Here is a 19,625-nt window from a genome sequence, read left to right as displayed (position 1 = left end):
TTGAAAGAATGAATAAGATCGATAAATCACTGGCCCAACTAATCCAAAAGAAAAGAGAGGACCCAAATTAATAAAATTATGAATGAAAGGGGAGAGACCATGACTAAGAGCAAGGAAATAGAAACATTCATCAGAAATTGTTATCAACAGTTATATGCCAATAAGTTAAGCAACCTAGAAGAAATGGATGCATTCCTGGAAACCTATAAACTTCCAAGATTGAAACAGGAGGAAATTGACAACCGGAATAGGCCAATATCGAGAAATGAGATTGAAGCAGTGATAAAAAACCTCCCCTAAAAAACAGAGCCCAGAACTTGACAGATTCCCTGGGGAATTCTAACAAACATTCAAAGAAGAAATAATACCTATTCTCCTGAAACTGTTTCAAAAAATAGAAACAGAAGGAAAGCTTCCAGACTCTTTATGAAGCCAGCATTACACTGATCCCTAAACCAAGCAAAGACTCCTTCAAAAAGGAGAATTTCAGACCAATATTCCTGATGAATATGGATGCCAAGATTCTCAACAAGATCCTAGCTAATAGGATCCAATAGTACATTAAAAAGATTATCCACCATGACAAGGTGGGATTTATCCCCAGGATGCAAGGGTAGTTCAACATTCACAAATCAATCAGTGTGATAGAACAAATCAATAAGAGAAGGGAGAAGAACCACATGGTACTCTCAAATGATGCAGAAAAAAGCATTTGACAAAATACAACATCCGTTCCTGATTAAAACTCTTCAGAGTGGTAGAGATAGAGGGAAAATTCCTCAAATTCATAAAAGCCATCTATTAAAAGCCCACAGCAAATATCATTCTCAATGGGGAAAAGCTGAGAGCCTTTCCCTTAAGATCAAGAACACGACAAGGATGCCCACTCTCACCACTCTTATTCAACATAGTACCGGAAGTCCTAGCAAAAGCAATCAGACAATAAAAAGAAATAAAAGATATCAGACTGGCAAAGAAGAAGTCAAACTCTCTCTCTTCATTGATGACATGATACTCTATGTGGAAAACCCAAAATACTCCACCCCCAAATTACTAGAACTCATACAACAATTCAGTAATGTGGCAGGATACAAAATCAATGCACAGAAATCACTTGCTTTCTTATATATTCACAATGTAACTGTAGAAAGAGAAATTAGAGAATCGATTCCATTTACAATAGCACTAAAAACCTTAAGATACCTTGGAATAAGCCTAGCCAAAGTGGTAAAGAATCTTTACCAAAGGAACTACAGAACACTCATGAAAGAAATTAAGAAGACACAGGAAGGTGAAAAAGCATTCCATGTTCATGGCTCAGAAGAATAAACATCGTTAAAATGTCTATACTGCCCAGAGCAATCTACGCTTTCAATGCCATCCTAATCAAAATTCCACTGGCATTTTTCAAAGTGCTGGAACAAACAATCCTAAAATTTGTATGGAATCAGAAAAAAAAACCCAAATTACTAAGGAAATGTTGAAAAACAAAGACAAACCTGGGGTCATCATGTTGCCTGATTTCAAGCTTTACTACAAAGCTATGATCACCAAGACAGCATGGTACTGACACAAAAACAGACACATAGACCAGTGGAACAGAGCAGAGAGCCTAGATATGGACCCGCAACTCTATGGCCAGTGAATCTTTGACAAAGCAGGAAAAAATATCTCTCCAATAAATGGTGCTGGGAAAATTGGACAGCTATGTATAGAAGAATGAAACTCGACCATTCTCTTATACCATACAAAAAGATAAACTCAAAATGGACAAAAGACCTCAATGTGAGGCAGAACTCTGTCAAAATCCTAGAGGAGAACATAGGCAATAACCTCTTCAACATCAGCCACAGCAACTTCTTTCAAGACAAATCTCCAAAGGCAAAGGAAACAAAAGCAAAAAAATGAACTTTTGGGACTTCATCAAGATCAAAAGCTTCTACACAGCAAAGGAAACAGTCAACAAAACAAAGAGGCAATCCATGGAATGAGAGAAGATATTCACAAATGATATTACAGACAAAGGACTGAATTCCAAGGTCTATAAAAAACTCCTCAAACTCAACACCCAAAAAACAGATAATCATGTCAAAAATTGACAGAAGTCATGAACAGACACTTCCCCAAAGAAGACATATAAATAGCTAACAGACACATGAAAAAATGTTCATCATTAGCCATCAGGGAAACTCAAATCAAAACCACATTGAGATACCATTTTACACCAGTTAGAATGGCCAAATTCAACAAGATAGTAAACAACAAGTGTTGGAGAGGGTGTGGAGAAAGAGGAAACCTCCTACAGTGTTGGTGGGAAAGCAAGTTGGTGCAGCCATTTTGGAAAACAGTGCAGAAATTCCTTAAGAAATTAAAACTAGAGCTATCCTATGATCCTGCAATTGCACTACTGGGTATTTACCCCAAAGATACAGATGTAGTGAAAAGAAGGGCCACCTGTACCCCAATGTTCATAGCAGCAATGGTCACAGTTGCCAAACTGTGGAAAAAACGAAGATGCCCTTCAACAGACAAATGGATAAAGAAGATATGGTCCATATATACAATGGAGTATTATGCCTTCATCAGAAAGGATGAATACCCAACTTCTGTAGCAACATGGACAGGACTGGAAGAGATTATGCTGAGTGAAAGAAGTCAAGCAGAGAGAGTCAATTATCATATGGTTTCACTTATTTGTGGAGCATAGCAAATAGTATGGAGGAAAAGGGGAGTTAGAGAGGAGAAGGGAGTTGAGGGAAATTGGAAGGGGAGGTGAACCATGAGAGACTATGGACTCTGAAAAACAACCTGAGGGGTTTGAAGGGGCAAGGGGTGGGAGGTTGGGGGAACCAAGTGGTGGGGATTAGAGAGGGCATCGATTGCATGGAGCACTGGGTGTGGTGCAAAAACAATGAATACTGTTACGCTGAAAATAAATTTAAAAAAATTTTTTTTAAATCACAATTTTAAAAACCATTTGTTATTTCTGTCCCCTGAAAATTTTCCCAATTAGTGCCCTCTGAAGACACCTCATATTCAGATCTCGTTTACAAAATGCTATTTTCCACCAGAACAGATCAATCTATTTGAAGAAATGGCTGCTTCCAGGTCTGGGGCAGCATAAGTACATAACATCCTATGCTTGACAGAAAGCAATAAAAAAGAAGCACTCAGAGTTTAATGGGATCATTCCAAAAGAACAAAGAGCTAGCATGAATGGTCTCCCACTGGTTGGTATATAGGAAAGCAATTGACTTTTGTGTATTAACCTTGTATCTTACAACCTTGCTATAATGTTTATTAGTTCCAGGAGTTTTTCTGGTGGTTCTTTGGTATTTTATACACAAATAATCATGACATCAAAGAACAAACACAATTTGATTTCTTCCTTCCAAATCTGTATAACTTGTATTTCCTTTTCTTATCTTAATTGCATTAGCTGGAACTTCTGTGTAACGGTTACATAGGAGTAGTAACAGGCAACATCTTTGCTTTTTTCCCAATCTTAGGGGAAAGCATCTAGTTTTTCATCATCATCTATTAGCTGTAGGGGTTTTTGTAGATGTTCTTTATCACATTGGGTAAGTTCCTCTGTTCCTAGCTTGTTCAGAGCTTTTATCAAGGGTGCAAAATTATTATGGGTCTTAAACATTATCAAATGCTTTTTTTTTCTGCATCTATTGATATATTATAAGATATATAGGATTTTTCTTCTCTATCCTGTTGTGATAGATTATACTTTTGATTTTGAAATGTTGAACCAACCTTGCACTGACAAATCTCATGTGGTTTGGTGTACTTTGGTGGATTTGAATAGCTAACATTTGTTCAAGACTATTGCATTTATGTTTATGAGAGATATTGGTTGGTAGTTTTCCTTTCTTGTAATGTCATCTGATTTTGGTATCAGGTTCGTTGATTTTTTATTCTTTCTTTTCTTCCTCCTTTAAGTTTATATTACTCTTCTGTCTTTAGGTTCCTAAAAATGGAAGCTTAGATTATTGACTTTCATCTTTCTTCTTTTCTAAAATATGCACTCAATGCATAAGTTTCCCTCTAAGTACTGCTCTTATGGTATTCCCCAAGTTTTGATAATTTGGGTTTTCATTTTCATTCAGTTCAAAATATTTTTAAGTTATCTTGAAACTCTCTGAACTGTTTGTTTTTTTTTTAATTTTATTTTTTTAAAATTGTTTAAGGTTTTCGTTTAAATTCCGGTTAGTTAACATGCAGTGTAATCTTAGTTTCAGGTGCACAATTTAGTGATTCAACCCTGACATACAATACCCAGTGCTCATCACAACAAGTGCTCTCCTTAATCCCCATCACCTATTTAACACATCCCCCCACCCACTTCCTCTCAGATAGCCATCAGTTTGTTCTCTATAGTTAAAAGTCTGTTTCTTGGCTTGCCTTTCTCTTTCTTCCCCTATGATTATTTGTTTGTTTTGTTTCTTAAATTCCATGTATGAGTGAAATCATATGGCATTTGTCTTTCTCTGGCTGACTTGACATAAGGATCTCTAGCTCCATCCACATCATTGTAAATAACAAGATTTCATTCTTTTTTATGACTAATATTTCATTTTTAAAATATATCTCACATCTTTATCCATTCATCACTTGATAGACATTTGAACTATGTCTTTCTTAGGAATTTGTTTTTTAACCTCCAAATACCTTGAGATAGTCCAGCTATCTTTCTGTTACTGATTCCTAGTTTAAATTCATTATGGTCTGGGAACACATTTTGAATGATTTCTATTATTTTAAATTTGTTGAGGTGTGTTTTATGGCCTAAAATATAGTCTATCTTGGTGAATGTGCCATGTAAACTTGAGATGAACATTATTCTGCTATTGTTGGATGGAGCATTCTGCAAATGTCTATTAGATTCAGTTGACTGATGGTGTTGTTCAGCTCAACTCTGTCCTTACTGATTTTCTGCCTGATGGATTTGTCAATTACTTATAGAGGGATGTTAACATCTCCAACTATACTAGTGGATTAGTCTATTTCTCCTTTCGGTTCTATCAGTTTTTGCCTCAAGATATGTTGTTCTACTGTTATGTGCATTCCATGTTAAGGATTGTTATGTCCTCTTGAAGAATCAGCCCTCTTTATCATTATATAATGACCCTCTCTATCACTTATAATTTTCCTTGTTCTAAAGTCCACTTTACCTGAAATTAATATAACCACTATACTTTTCTTTTGATATGTATTAGCATGATACAACTCCATGGCCTTACTTTTCATCTCAATTTGTTTTAAATTTAAAGGGATGTTCTTATAGACACATATAGTTGGGTCTTTTAAAAAAATCCATCCCAACAAGGTCTTTAATTGGTATATTTATACCATTCACATCAATGATCATTGGTATAGTTATATTAATATCTACCATTTAGGTAACTATTTTCTATTTGTTGACAAGATCTATCAGGTAATAGGACCTGAGATAAATAGATGTTTAGTATTGAAAAATGACTTGTACAATATGTTTAACTTATTTTCGTATAGTTAAGTAAAAATGTACTATGCATAAAAATATAAAAAGTAAATGTTGAAATTTTTAATGAGTTTTTTTTAGATGGAAGATATACAGGTATTCAACTGTTTTTTCATTGCATACACTTTTCAAATTAAAATTCAGAGAAAAAATAAAAAGGATTCAGAGATGACCCATTTGAGAGATGCAAAGAAACAAACTCTCTGTAACCCTTTGAGCTACTGGATCAAACCAGGCCTGATGTCTGCATTATCTCTACAATATTTATGCCCATCTGAGCAGTTTCATTGTTAGTTTGTTTTGTCTTATCGCAACCAAGAAAATCTAAACTGATAAGTTTTTAAAAGAAGGAAAGAAAAAGAAAAACTTCTATTTTTCTCTTTCCCTGTCTCTTCATCCTCTTTGTCTCTGAATTCTTCACAATATGTCTTCAGCAACATGAAAACCTGACAAACCTGAAGCTTTTTATTTTTAAAAATTACCACCATGAGAAGCCATCTCCTCACTTCCCCTGCTTTTCAAGTACGTTTTCTACTGACAATAGTGTGTATTCACACTACAATATTACATTTAACTCACTAAGTCATTTCATTTCAATATCTAAACTAGAATTAGTGAGAGTCAAGCAATAGTTGTTTTATAAATAAAACATAGTTATATTGTTTATACTATTACATAGTATATATCTTATAACTAGAACATAGTTTTTTAACTATATATATACAATAGTCTTTAAATGGGCAAAGTTCATGTAGCAAACACTTCTATTTTTACTACATAAGGGGGGAAAAAAACTAAGTTTCTTCTATACCCTAAAACTGTGTTCTGAATTATCTCAGAGGCAATAATCCATAATTTCCCAAAGATCTTAAATAGTAATAGAAAAATCACAATTAAAAATTATATCATGTATCTATCTTTTTTTGAAAAATTTCCAGATAATTTGAATTACTTAAAGTCAAATTATATTTATTAACATATATTAAGTACTCCAGAAGTATTTTCATTTGAAATTCAAGTCTGGCTTTTCAATAACAAATCTATTTCTGTTCTACAACAATAGGAGCCAAAAGTTAATCATAATTTTTGGTTAATATTTAGTCATTTTGGAAAGAAAGTATTATAAAGATAAGCTCCAAAAATACAATCATCAGCTCAGAGACCTCTTTACAGATTCCAAAAAACTATTTTTAGATAACAGATATATATGCAAAATTCATACATTGATAAAATTTATATTGATATGATTCATTGAATGTTTACACATCAAACAAAATACACTGCCAATAATGCCATTTCCAGAGATATTTCTTCCTGCTGTTAAAAAAAAGAAAGCAAGCAAGAAAGAAAGACTAAAGCAATGCTTAAAAATTCAGAAAGTTTTGGAAAATCACCTACATATCATCTATAAGTTTCATTATATTGGAAAATTTTCTGGAGTTTGAGTTACAGAACATATTTTTAAAGCATTGTCCTCAAAGGTCAATCTAATTTTGTTTAAATATCTACAGGTTGTCAACTGAAAGAGTATTGAGCTCAAAATTAGAAGGCAGAAATATGAGTCTGGACTCAGTGTGGAACTCTCAGATACATCTCCATATGTATGTAGTTAGGATATTAACATACCAAATCATAAGTCTATTGTGGAGTCAATAAAAGACTTACAAAAACTCTCTAAGACACTATGCAAATGTGTAATATTGAACATTAATATCAGTACAGAGTTTGACTACTGGGTGACAATTAAGAGATGTGTTGAATAAATGAATGAATATATAAACTCATGAAAGTATTCAATCAGTAAATAATTGCAAGAAATTTGCAAGTCGGCTTCTGTCATGTATCCAAAAGATTTGAAAGCAGGAACTCAGACAGATACATTTATAGCAATGCTCACAGCAGCATTATTCACAATAGCCAAAAGGGGGAAACAACCCAAATTCCCACCAACAGATGTTAGATAAATAAAATGTGGAATATCCATGCAATGGAATATTATTGAGCCTTTAAAAATGAATGGAATTTTGATACGTGCTACAACATGGATGAAACTTGAAAACATCATGCTAAGTGATATAAACTAGACAAAAAATCTAAATATTTAATTATTCAATTTATATGAGGTATCTAGAATAGGCCAATTTATAGAGACATAAAATAGAATAGAGATTACCAGAGGAGAGGGAAAAAGGGGAAGCTATTATTTAATGGGCACAGAGTTTCTATTTGGGATGATAAAAAAATTTCAGAAATAGAAAAATACTTATGCAAACATAACTAATGCCACTGAATCATACATTTAAAAATGATTAAAATGGTAAAATTTATATTTTACCACAATAAAAACAAAGAAATTTTATCATATATTGTAGAATTGTGACTATTAGCTATTTCTTGTCCAAAAAAAGAAAAAAAAATGGGTGGCTCAGTCAGTTAAGCATCTGCCTCCAGCTCAGGTCATGACCTCACGGTCCTGGGATTGAGCCCCACATTGGGCTCCCTGCTCAGCAGAGTCTGCTTCTCCCTCACCCTCTCCCCTATGCTCGCTCTCTCTCTCTCAAATAAATAAATAAAATATTTTTTAAAAACATACTAGCCATTACTCCCATATATGAAGTCTAATGGTAACCAGCACTCAAACTTCCACATCAAGGGCACAGTGGGGAAAAAAACTGTCCTAACATTTCCTGGTGGGCAACAGCATGTCCTATCCAATATGCTCTGAAGTCTTGATGTCTGGGGGGAGATGGTGGAAGAAAAGTGCACTTGTGTAGGCCACTGGGACTCAGCATCCAGATACCTGGGATGGGTCCCTGAGTTTGGACTTGGGGGAGACTTCTGGTGGGACCCTGGTGGGGACTTCTGGGGGGACTCATAGTGATACCAAGGTCCACCCTAGTCCAAAACATATTCCCTATTCCAGGGAAACCAGATGTCATGGAACTCCTTATCCTTGATTCTGCACAGGGCCAGGAAGCCTGCTGATGAGGCCTGCCTGATGATTCCTGGGAGACACTACTCCTGCAGGGGCCCTGAGCCTCTTCCCAGCAGAGATCCACAGGGGTCTGACTCAACCCCCAGCCCCAACCCAGGCACCTTGAGTACAGTATGAAGAACTCCCTGTAACAGGAAGATGGCCTGCTGGACTGGGGTTTCCCCTGAACACACAGACGTAGAAGTCAGGAAGGCTTTAGGGCAGAAGGTGCACAGGGAGGGAAGAGCAAATCGTTGGGTGATCTGATGTAGAAGCTCCCAATGACAGGGGCAAGATTACAGATAGTTTGATCCAGAGAGGGGACTTGAAGTGACACATGGTTAAATTTAAAAAGCAAAAGAAAAAATACATATACTGAAGAAGACACTCGAAAGTGTTTATAAAGATTTCTGTCTCTGAGAAGGTGAAGTAGAAATCCTTTTTCATAGTTTTCTTGCTGAACACAATTTAAAAACTTAGATGTTGGGGCGCCTGGGTGGCTCAGTGGATTGGGCCGCTGCCTTCGGCTCAGGTTATGATCTCAGTGTCCTGGGATCGAGCCCCGCATCGGGCTCTTTGCTCAGCGGGAGCCTGCTTCTCTCTCTCTCTCTCTGCCTGACTCTCCGCCGACTTGTGATCTCTCTCTCTGTCAAATAAATAAATAAAATCTTTAAAAAAAAAAAAACTTAGATGTTACAAATAAGACAAACATAAAAAAGAATGAAAAGTAGAGAGAAGGCAAATTTGTTAAGCATCTCAGGACTCAAGGAATAGCATAATAATCAGTCTCTGGGTTTTCTTCTTGCTCAGTCATTCAAGAGGTGAAGCTCTACAGCCAAAAACCAGGAAATGTCAATGAACACAGATAATAAAAACTCATAACAAATGAGGGAATGGGGAAGTCTAACAAGACAGAAAACTTTCGGGGAAGAACCACTCTGTTCCAGCCAAATACCACAGAAAATCTGTATCATCATCTGTACCCATGCCAGCAAAAGCCAAGTGAGGACCTAGAACTCCACACCCCTGAGGCTCTAATGAGGCACCCAACAGCCCCATAGCAGTATTGTTAGAGAAGCTAGGACATTTGTCTACAAACAGTGAAGATAAGGAAGACACACCAAGTTGACAGTATAGACTATCTAAGAATTCTGGACCTCTACCCAACATGAGCAATAAAGAGCTTCTCCTTTTGCTCCCCATTGGGGTGGCATCAGGGGAGGCCTAGAGGACAGTCAGTAGTTTTACCACCATGAAGCGGTAAAGAAGCCACTCCCTCTACCTGGTGTCAGTGGTAGCTATGTGGGGAGCAGTAATGAAACATTTATACCCTGTCTAGCAAGGAACATACCAGTGGAGGACTAGCGGAAAACCAGAACTCCCAACTCTGACTAGAAGCAACAAGAAGTCCCACTACCACATGGATATCCATGGGGGACAACTGGGGCACCTGGGCTTCTACCTCCATCGGACAGTAAAAAGGTAGCCCCTTTCCTAACAAAGAAGAAGTCAGCTAAAGCAGACTTTTTTTTTTAAGATTTTATTTATTTAGTTGACACAGAGAGGGAGAGATCATGAGCAGGCAGAGAGGCAGACAGAGAGAAAGGAGGAAGCCGGCTCCCCGCCTAGCAGAAAGCCTGATGCGGGGCTCGATCCCAGGATGCTGAGACCATGACCCGAGCCGAAGGCAGAGGCCTAACCCACTGAGCCACCCAGGTGCCCCCAGCTAAAGCAGATTTAAATATGATTTAGAGTCTCATAATACTGAAAAAGTTCTAGGTTTTAACCAAAAGCAACTCACCATAATGAGAACCAGAGAGATCTCTAACATAATGAAAAAAGATAATAAATAAATGCTGTTATGGCTGAAATTGTGCTCCACCCTCTCCCCTGATTCATAAGTTGAAATAAAGATAAGGTTTTATGAAGAGGTAGTTAAGGTAAAATGAGGTCATTAGGATGGGCCCTAATCCAACGCAACTGGCATCCTTAGAAGGAAAAGTTTAGGACACAGATAAATATATGCATGGAGGGAAGACCGCTGGAAGACAGGAATGGTGGCCATCTACATGTGAAGGAGAGGGAACCTTAAAAGAAAGCAACCCTGCCATCCCCTTGATCTTGGACTTCTGGCCTCCAGAACTCTGAGAAAATAAATTTCTACTGTTTTAGCCAGTGGATTTCTGACCAAGCCCTAAATTTGGACTTCATCCTCAAACAGTGGTTGTATATACATGATCAGGCTCAAGCGGGCCCTAAAGCCAAAAACAAATGACCTAAAGAAGAGGCCCTATTCCTGCTATACAGGAACCAACCTACAGCTATAACCTCATGGGAAGTTTCCTAAGAGCAGTTGTCAGAGAAAGAGAAAACTCGGGCCTAGGTTATGCATGGTACTATACGATATGTAGACACCACCCAAAAAGGCAGAGCTGCCACAATCTCTACCCCGAGCACAAATTCCTTGTTCCCCTTCTCTTTCCCATTTAAGTCTTCATACAGCATAGTATTCCCACATTTGTGTCCCTGAAAAAATTTATTATTTTGTCCATTTTTCAAGTCATAAAACCATACAGCCTTGTTCCATAGACTAGTGATATTGTGTACTGCTCAAATACATAGTAGATGATAATAAATAATAGATCAGTGATGTGATCTGAGTATCAGAGACAGGGACCTGGAAGGAATCACAGGAAGACACAATACTGTATAATCCAGTTACTCAGAGATGACCTAAAGGCATCTAATCAGGAGACTATCAAATACCACATATCAGGAACTTCAGAGCACAAGGTTTGAGGAGGTGATCATCAAGAAAGCTGAAGATGTAAGTGAAGTCAAGTCTTGTATCTGGTGCTAACTCAATTTTACTTCATCCAAACAGCAATGGGGAGCCACTGAAGGACCTTAGAAGAATGGTGTGATTGATTTGTCCTTCAGAGAGAGAAGAGGAAAAGCTTGAACTATGAGGTTTTCTCATAGTTATGGTGATGAGTAACAAGAATTAAATATAAGTCATCACAGTGGGCATAGGAGGGAAGATACAAATAGCGCTAAAGCAGAATAGACAGAACTTGACAACTAACTAGATATAATGGGAGAGGAATTGGGATGAGGCCAGTATGATGCATGGATATTTAGTTCAGATGACTGTTTTAGTCTGTCATCATTTACCAAAATAAGAAGCATGTTTGAGGGGAAAATAAGTTGCAGGTTTGAAGGGAGAAAGATAAATTAATTAAGTTTAAATCATTTGTAGACTCAAAATGGATGAAGGACCTCAATGTGCAAAAGGAATCCATCAAAATCCTTGAGGAGAACACAGGCAGCAACCACTTCGACCTCAGCCGCAGCAACATCTTCCTAGGAACATCGCCAAAGGCAAGGGAAGCAAGGGCAAAAATGAACTATTGGGATTTCATCAAGATCAAAAGCTTTTGCACAGCAAAGGAAACAGTTAATAAAATCAAAAGACAACTGACAGAATGGGAGAAGATATTTGCAAACGACATATCAGATAAAGGACTAGTGTCCAGAATCTATAAAGAACTTAGCAAACTCAACACCCAAAGAACAAATAATCCAATCAAGAAATGGGCAGAGGACATGAACAGATATTTCTGCAAAGAAGACATCCAGATGGCCAACAGACACATGAAAAAGTGCTCCATATCACTCGGCATCGGGGAAATACAAATCAAAACCACAATGAGATATCACCTCACACCAGTCAGAATGGCTAAAATCAACAAGTCAGGAAATGACAGATGCTGGCAAGGATGCAGAGAAAGGGGAACCCTCCTACACTGTTGGTGGGAATGCAAGCTGGTGCAGCCACTCTGGAAAACAGCATGGAGGTTCCTCAAAATGTTGAAAATAGAACTGCCCTATGACCCAGCAATAGCACTACTGGGTATTTACCCTAAAGATACAAATGTAGTGATCCAAAGGGGCACGTGCACCTGAATGTTTATAGCAGCAATGTGCACAATAGCCAAACTATGGAAAGAACCTAGATGTCCATCAACAGATGAATGGATCAAGAAGATGTGGTATATATACACAATGGAATACTATGCAGCCATCAAAAGAAATGAAATCTTGCCATTTGCGACAACATGGATGGAACTAGAGCGTATCATGCTTAGCGAAATAAGTCAAGCGGAGAAAGACAACTATCATATGATCTCCCTGATATGAGGAAGTGGTGATGCAACATGGGGGCTTAAGTGGGTAGAAGAAGAATCAATGAAACAAGATGGAATTGGGAGGGAGACAAACCATAAGTGACTCTTAATCTCGCAAAACAAACTGAGGGTTGCTGGGGGGAGGGAGGTTGGGAGAAGGTGGTGGGATTATGGACATTGGGGAGGGTATGTGCTTTGGTGAGTGCTGTGAAGTGTGTAAAGCTGGTGATTCACAGACCTGTACCCCTGGGGATAAAAATATAAGTTTATAAAAAATTTAAAAAAAAAAGTTTACATCATTTTGAGTCTGAAGCTCTTATGGGACATGTTGTGTGTGTTTGTGTGTGTGTGTGTGTGTGTGTGTGTATTTAGAAACAAGACAATTTAGGCTCAAAATAAAGATTTGTGAGGCAGTGGTATCCAGATAATAACTGATACATGGAAGCAGATATGTTCAACCATATGAAACCAGTATGAAAAAGACCAGAGCCTGGTACAGGACTCTAGGTGGAGTCTGAGACAGAGCAGGAAGAACAATGAAGGGAAGACCAGGAACATGAGAAGTGTCACTAACACCAAAGATATTTTCAGGTGTATGAATGGTCAACAAAAGGAAACCACTAGACATAATTAAACATAGTGTATAATGGAATATTTCTAATATGTTTAACAATATGAGTGGCCTTTGTCAGAGAAGTTCTAGTAGTGTGGTGTGAACAGAGGCTGGTTTGGAGTGAGTAGAAATAAAAGGTAAACAAGTAGAGACAGAGAGCTTGGCAGAAAAACCTCCTGTCTCCCATTATTTGGCTTTTGCCAAATTTATCTCTCATCATGTTCTATTTGGATCCTACAATCTAATCATTAAAAGATAGTTGCCATTTCCCAAAGAACCCCATACTAGACCATGTCTTGTCTTTTCTCACAAATCTTCCTTTCAAGATTAAGCTAAAGCACTGTTCCTTCCATCAAGTCTGCTTCCAGACCCATGTCTCTCAATTAGATATGACCTCTTCTCCCTTTTGAATACAGTACCCATTGCATAAGTCTATCCTGGTGTCTAAACCAGGATATGCCTATTGTGATTGCAACTTGGGCCTCACTCTTGGAAGCTCATGTCAATGTGATGGGTTACAGAAATGGCCATAAGTTTCTCCCCATCCCTGGATTCATACCCTTTTGCCAGATGATTCTGCTGCTTTGCCCATCAAGGGGTGGAATCCATTTCTCTAGCGCTTGAATCAGATCTCGGCCATATGGTTTGATTTAGGAAATGAGACATTAGCAAATATGACACACCAAATGCATTAAAAGCTCGTCTCTAATGGCACTAGGGAGAGAATCACTGTAAACAAGCACAGTCTCACTGGCTAGAGAAAAAGAGACCACATGGAGGAGAAAGCTATCCCAGCTGACACTGAGCAATTGCCAAATATGTAAGGAAAGCCATCCTACAGCTTCCAGCCTCAGCTGAGCCAGCCTAGACCAGATCTGCCCAATCAACCCATAAGTCAATCATAAGAAATAGTAATTATTATTTTAAGTCACTATGTTCTCAAATAATTTGGTACACAGGAAAAGCTAACTGATACAGTGAACAAGAAACCCCATGGAAATTTCATTTATTTTGTTAGCTTGTCATTAATGTTCAGGGAGTATTAACAGAGAGGCCAGAAATGGTGAGAGTTGTGTCCTTCAAGTTTACATATTAAAGGTGAGATTCTTCAGTACCACTCACTTGCCTAAGAACTTAACGTTTGTAAATCTCCCAAAACTTCCACGAGAATATCTTTCTAGCTGCAGGCTACAAAAGGAATGTGGTAGACTCCAAATAGATTCAGAGACTAGAGAGAGATGGAAAAGGCCATTGCTGAGTATACAATTGCAAATGACATATTCAAGCAAAGATCTAAGAAGTTCAGTCTGTGCAGAGAGAGTAGCATTCAGAAATAGGAGTTTGTGAGGACAGTGATGGCAAGAGATGGGTTAAGGGCAGAAAGAAGCTGTAATTCAGAGACCAAACTCTAGGAACCAAAGCCAGAAACAAAATTATGGATTTCAATGTGACATAAATTTCCTCTATAGTCTATAAATAAATACTTCTATAAATAAATACCAAATAATACTCAGTGTATCTCAAACATTAGCAGATAGGCAACAGTTCTTACTGTATGGATGATTTTTGTTATTGTTAAACGCTCATTAGTAATGAGATCATTATCACTTTATAGATGCCAAAATGTTTTTGAATAAATAAAATTTTATTTCGGAGTTTAGCATTAGATTAATTCTAACTTGATTAAGAATAATGATAACATAACATAACAGTTGCTGGTCTGTTAACTCAAAGAAGAAGAAGGTTTTGCTCTCAGTTTTTCAATGCTTCTTAGGTCCAAAATTCAACCTTCTAACCTTAAATGAACTTAAAATTCTAACCTTAAATGAACTGGTTTCCAAAGATCTCCTCAAATGTTTTATTTTCCCTTGTGAATCTGAAAGCAAATTTGTCTTGCAATTTTCAATTTGTTTTTGCCCAAGGGAATCAATGATACATTTTAGACCAAAATACATTAGAATTTCAGAAGAGTTCAGAAATGTTTTTGTTTTAAGGAAAAATAATGTGTTCTCTTTTGTGTTTGGCAAGGCAAAACTACAATCCTGTGGTATATCTGGTCTAATAAAATTAACCTCCTGAATATACATGCACTAAAAATACTTTATGTAATACAAACACCTGAAATCCTTGGGAAAAGGCACGACATAAATAACTGATTGATACACGTTGCTAAAAAAGCTAATGCTAAATGCGTTTAATGCGATGCGTTTAATGCGTTTAAATCTCGCTTTTCAAGAAATAATGAACTCAGCATAACTAAAAGCATTAATCAGTCAAATATCAAGCATTTATTGATTGCCTTATGTTCTCCTATTTAGTAAACAAATATTCAAAGAGCACTTACTTCCTATGTTCTAGATGATGGGATATGTGGTAAGTAAGAGGAGTATGGCCAATTGCTTTCAGAGAATCCAGTAAGAAGTCAGAAAACACATTTAAAAAAATAAGGGGAATAGCATTAACTATTATGGTAGACATGATAAATGAAATAAACAGGGCACACTGATAAAGAAAAAAGGAGGCAAGCGTTATTTGGCCTAGAGGGAGTCCTAGGGAGATGACATTAAAGCTGAAACAAGACAGAAGAAGATCACCAAGGAAAATCCAAAAAGCAGCATGTGACAGCCCATGGAGGTTAGGGGCTGAGCACTTACTGTGTTTGGAGAAATTAAAGAACAATAGATCAAATATAAAAATCAAAGGGAAGAAAGACATGAAATGGATTTACATGCATGGATGGATCAAAAACCGTGCTAGGACTTACAGGCCAAATAGGGAGTGGCCCTTTTATTAAAATGAAATGTGAAGCAGGGAAAAAATGACTGCTCACACCAGGGTAGATGCAGGAAAGATGGAGAAAGTGACCAAATTAGAAATATTTTAGGATTGGAATGGACAGAGAATGCCGAAGTAGCATATGAGAAAGGAAGAACCTAAGCATGATGCCAAGCAGCTCAAGAATAAAGGTGCCACTTACTGAAAAGGAAACAGATGTGTGCTGGAGGAGCACGCGAGTTTGGGAAAACAGAGAATCGTGTCTGAAACTTTGTATGAACTGGACAGAAATACAAGCAAGACCCTGATCCTCAAGTATGTGACCATGGAGACCTCAACATACATACATGTAGGGCGAGAAGTGGAAATAATGCTAAATATAATCAAATAATTAAATGTCAAATTACAGAGTAAATCCTATGAGTGATCCATCCAAAGATTCAGAAAATCCGGTAGAAAATAAAAACTAGATTTGTGGAGGAGTGGGAAGGTTTTAGGAAAGTATGAGTATGCAGGTGGCCAGGGAAGTGTCCCAGGACAGTGGAAGGAGGCTGGAGTGTTAACGGCACAGACGGAGACAGAAATGGGAATTTTCTATGAGAAGAGCAGACATTCCCTCCCTTTTGCCATAAAGTCATTAACAAATCTACATTAAAAAAATTTCTCTTCAGAAACACCTGGGTGGCTGAGATGGTTAAGTGTCTGCATTCATCTTTAGCTCATGATCCCAGGATCCTGGGATTGAGCCCTGTGTCAGGCTCCCCATTCAGCAGATAGCCTGCTTCTCCCTATTCCTATGCCCCTTCCTCTGTTTGTGTGTGCTTTCTCTCCCTTTATCAAATAAATTTAAAAAACAAAACAAAACAAAAACTTCAGAAAAAAAAAAAAAAAAGAAGAAGAAAAAGAAGAAGAAATCCTTCTCCAGTTCTGCAGTCCTACTGCAGAGTCCTGTCCAGGCTGTCATCATGCATGGCCTCCTACCATTGAGTCTCTGCCTCAAGCAAACCTGTCCCTTCTCCCAGACTGGCCTTTCCCAAACCACAGAGGTAATAATACCCTTCCCCTATAAATTCTCCCTGACACAACACCATCTAGCTTCCTGTGGAAAGGCCTTTCTGGTATGACCCCTTATCTCCCAGTCACAGCTCACTCCATCCTTCCTACTGCACTCACTGCTCAAACCAACACATGCAATTTCAGACTCAGAATTGTCTCTGTGAATGCTTTTCATATATTATTTTCCTCAACGTCATGTTTAATTTTTCTGGCCAAAGTAGGGCAAGACAACAAAACTTAGTACACTTTGCAACTGATATCATAACAAAGATGTCAACATTGACAGTTCTTAGTTTTGTCGATGATCCAATAATTCCTAAACACTCCCCTTATTTGAAGTCTAACTTGCCCACCACACTAGGAGGCAGAATTGGTCTCCCTTCTGCTCTGACACCACCACAACTCATATGTGCCCATATAATAAAACCTATTGTCCTATAAGCATGTGTATCTTTGTCCTTCAAACACATATATGGGCATTACTCATGCCTTTTCATCTTCATACACTACCACACTCCCCATCCCCACTGCCTATCCCAACATCACCACAGACCACCAAAATAATGAATACAGCCATATTTCAGAGTATTTGTGAACCCTATCCCCAAAAAGTTCATGTCTGCTCCAAGCATTTTCACTAGATCAGCTCACAGAATGATAGCGGATGGTCAGCTTAATCTTAAAACATTATTGAATTGACACAAGTGACAGAGTTAGGCCATCTTTAATTGCCTCAGACCTGGGCATTTTCTTTTTAAACCCTATAATTCTCTTCTCATCCAGACGGTGCTGTCTGCATTGAATAGGTCTTTTGGCTACAACCTTCTTTTTTCTATGAACTTCTCTGATTTGGGATGTAATCCTTACTTGCCAATGTTATTGAAAATATGGAAAGATTTACTTCAGTCACCACATGAACGTGTTCACAACATATCGTATAATGAAACATTTATAAATTATCCTTCCCCTTTCCTAAATGTACATCTTACGGGAGAGTTGTATCTTTCACTTAATGAATAGTGTGTGAACTGGCTAGAGAATTACTGGAAGTTTTGTTAAATGCTACTTACACAGAGCTGATAGTGCACTTGGCCATGTAATTGATCCAAGCCATAGCAATGTTAAATGATCATTTTATCCAAAATAATTTCTTGCTAATAACTGTCATTTTACTAGATTCTTTGAATATTGCTGTAGTAATGAGGTTTCTTCTAAGCCACCATTTACAAAGTTATAAAGTTTTTGTTTTATGGGGTTTTTTTTATTAATTTGCTTTTTTTTTTTTCTTCTTTTTCTCAAAGATTTTATTTATTTATTTGACAGAGGGAGACCACAAGTAGGCAGAGAGGCAGGCAGAGAGAGAGAGGAGGAAGCAGGCTCCCCGCTGAGCAGAGAGCCCGATGCGGGACTCGATCCCAGGACCCTGAGATCACGACCCGAGCCGAAGGCAGCGGCTTAACCCACTGAGCCACCCAGGCGCCCCATTAATTTGCTTATTTTACTGTAAAAGTGATACTCTTTACATGCCAATGAGTAAAGAACCACAGAACCACAGGCCTGTGGTGAAATGCAGGGGGGTAGAGCTCCTTCATTTACAAGGAGCAGATTTCTCACACCACCAATCAAGAAAGCTTGAAACGTTCTTAGCAATGCTTCTCAGTGGAAATCAAAACTGACATGCACCTGCTAGGCATGTTAGGTTGGTCATGAACAATTAGGACAGCAAATAGAATGGACCAATTCCAAAAAGGAACCAGTCCTATCACTTTAGGACTGAGTGATAAAAATAATAATAATACAATTTAAATTTAGAAAAAAAAAAGTCGTAGAAGGTCCTGCCTAGTAGGCTGGGGTATCTCATTTGAATACAAAATGCTGTAAGGCTCCAGAGCTGAGGTGTATTATGAATTCCAGTGTTTCAGAAAGATGATGTGACCATTGTAGAAATGAAATGGGAACCAAAGGTTTAGGGTAGCATCTTTTCTTTAAAAGAGTAACCAATTTTTGACACAATGTACTTAATGAAGTACAAATGGGCATATTTGTGTAAAAATGTTAGTTACCTCTTGAAGTTTCTTCAAAAGGAAACTCACAGCACCGACTCTGTGCTTAGACAAATGTCCTAGTTTCTTCCTTCAGCCTCCACATAAGTGTCAGCCCTGACCTCCCAACTTTCAACCTACCAGCATGGACTGGTTTCTGAGTCAAAACAAGGACTCATTTAAAATACCTTTATTCTCAGGGATGTGTAGGTGTTTCAGTCAGTTGAGCATCTGCTTCCAGCTCAGGTCATGGTCCCAGGGTTCAGGGATCAAGCTTGTGTCTGGCTCCCTGCTCAGTGAGGAGCCTGATACTCAACTACTCCCCTATCCCCAACTTTGCTTGCTTGTTCCCTCTCTCTTTCTCTGGAGTGCGCTCTCTCTTCTCATGCTCTCCCTCTCTCTCTAAAATAAACAAAATATTTAAAGTACCTTTATTCTCATTTACTTGTTTTAAACAAAAGAGTAC

General features: G+C 37.8%; 1 protein-coding gene across 2 annotated transcripts in view; it reads right to left on the bottom strand.

Moving 5' to 3' along the window:
• PXDNL (peroxidasin like) overlaps window positions 1–19,625 on the bottom strand; it is a 520,865-nt gene that overhangs the window by 245,076 nt on the left and 256,164 nt on the right. The gene's annotated exons all lie outside the window — the stretch shown is intronic.

This window comes from Mustela lutreola, chromosome 3 (assembly GCF_030435805.1).
Source record: "Mustela lutreola isolate mMusLut2 chromosome 3, mMusLut2.pri, whole genome shotgun sequence".
Taxonomy (NCBI): Eukaryota; Metazoa; Chordata; class Mammalia; order Carnivora; family Mustelidae; genus Mustela; species Mustela lutreola.
The sequence above is the reverse complement of the archived record's forward strand: the minus strand, read 5'-3'. Positions and strand labels throughout refer to the sequence as shown.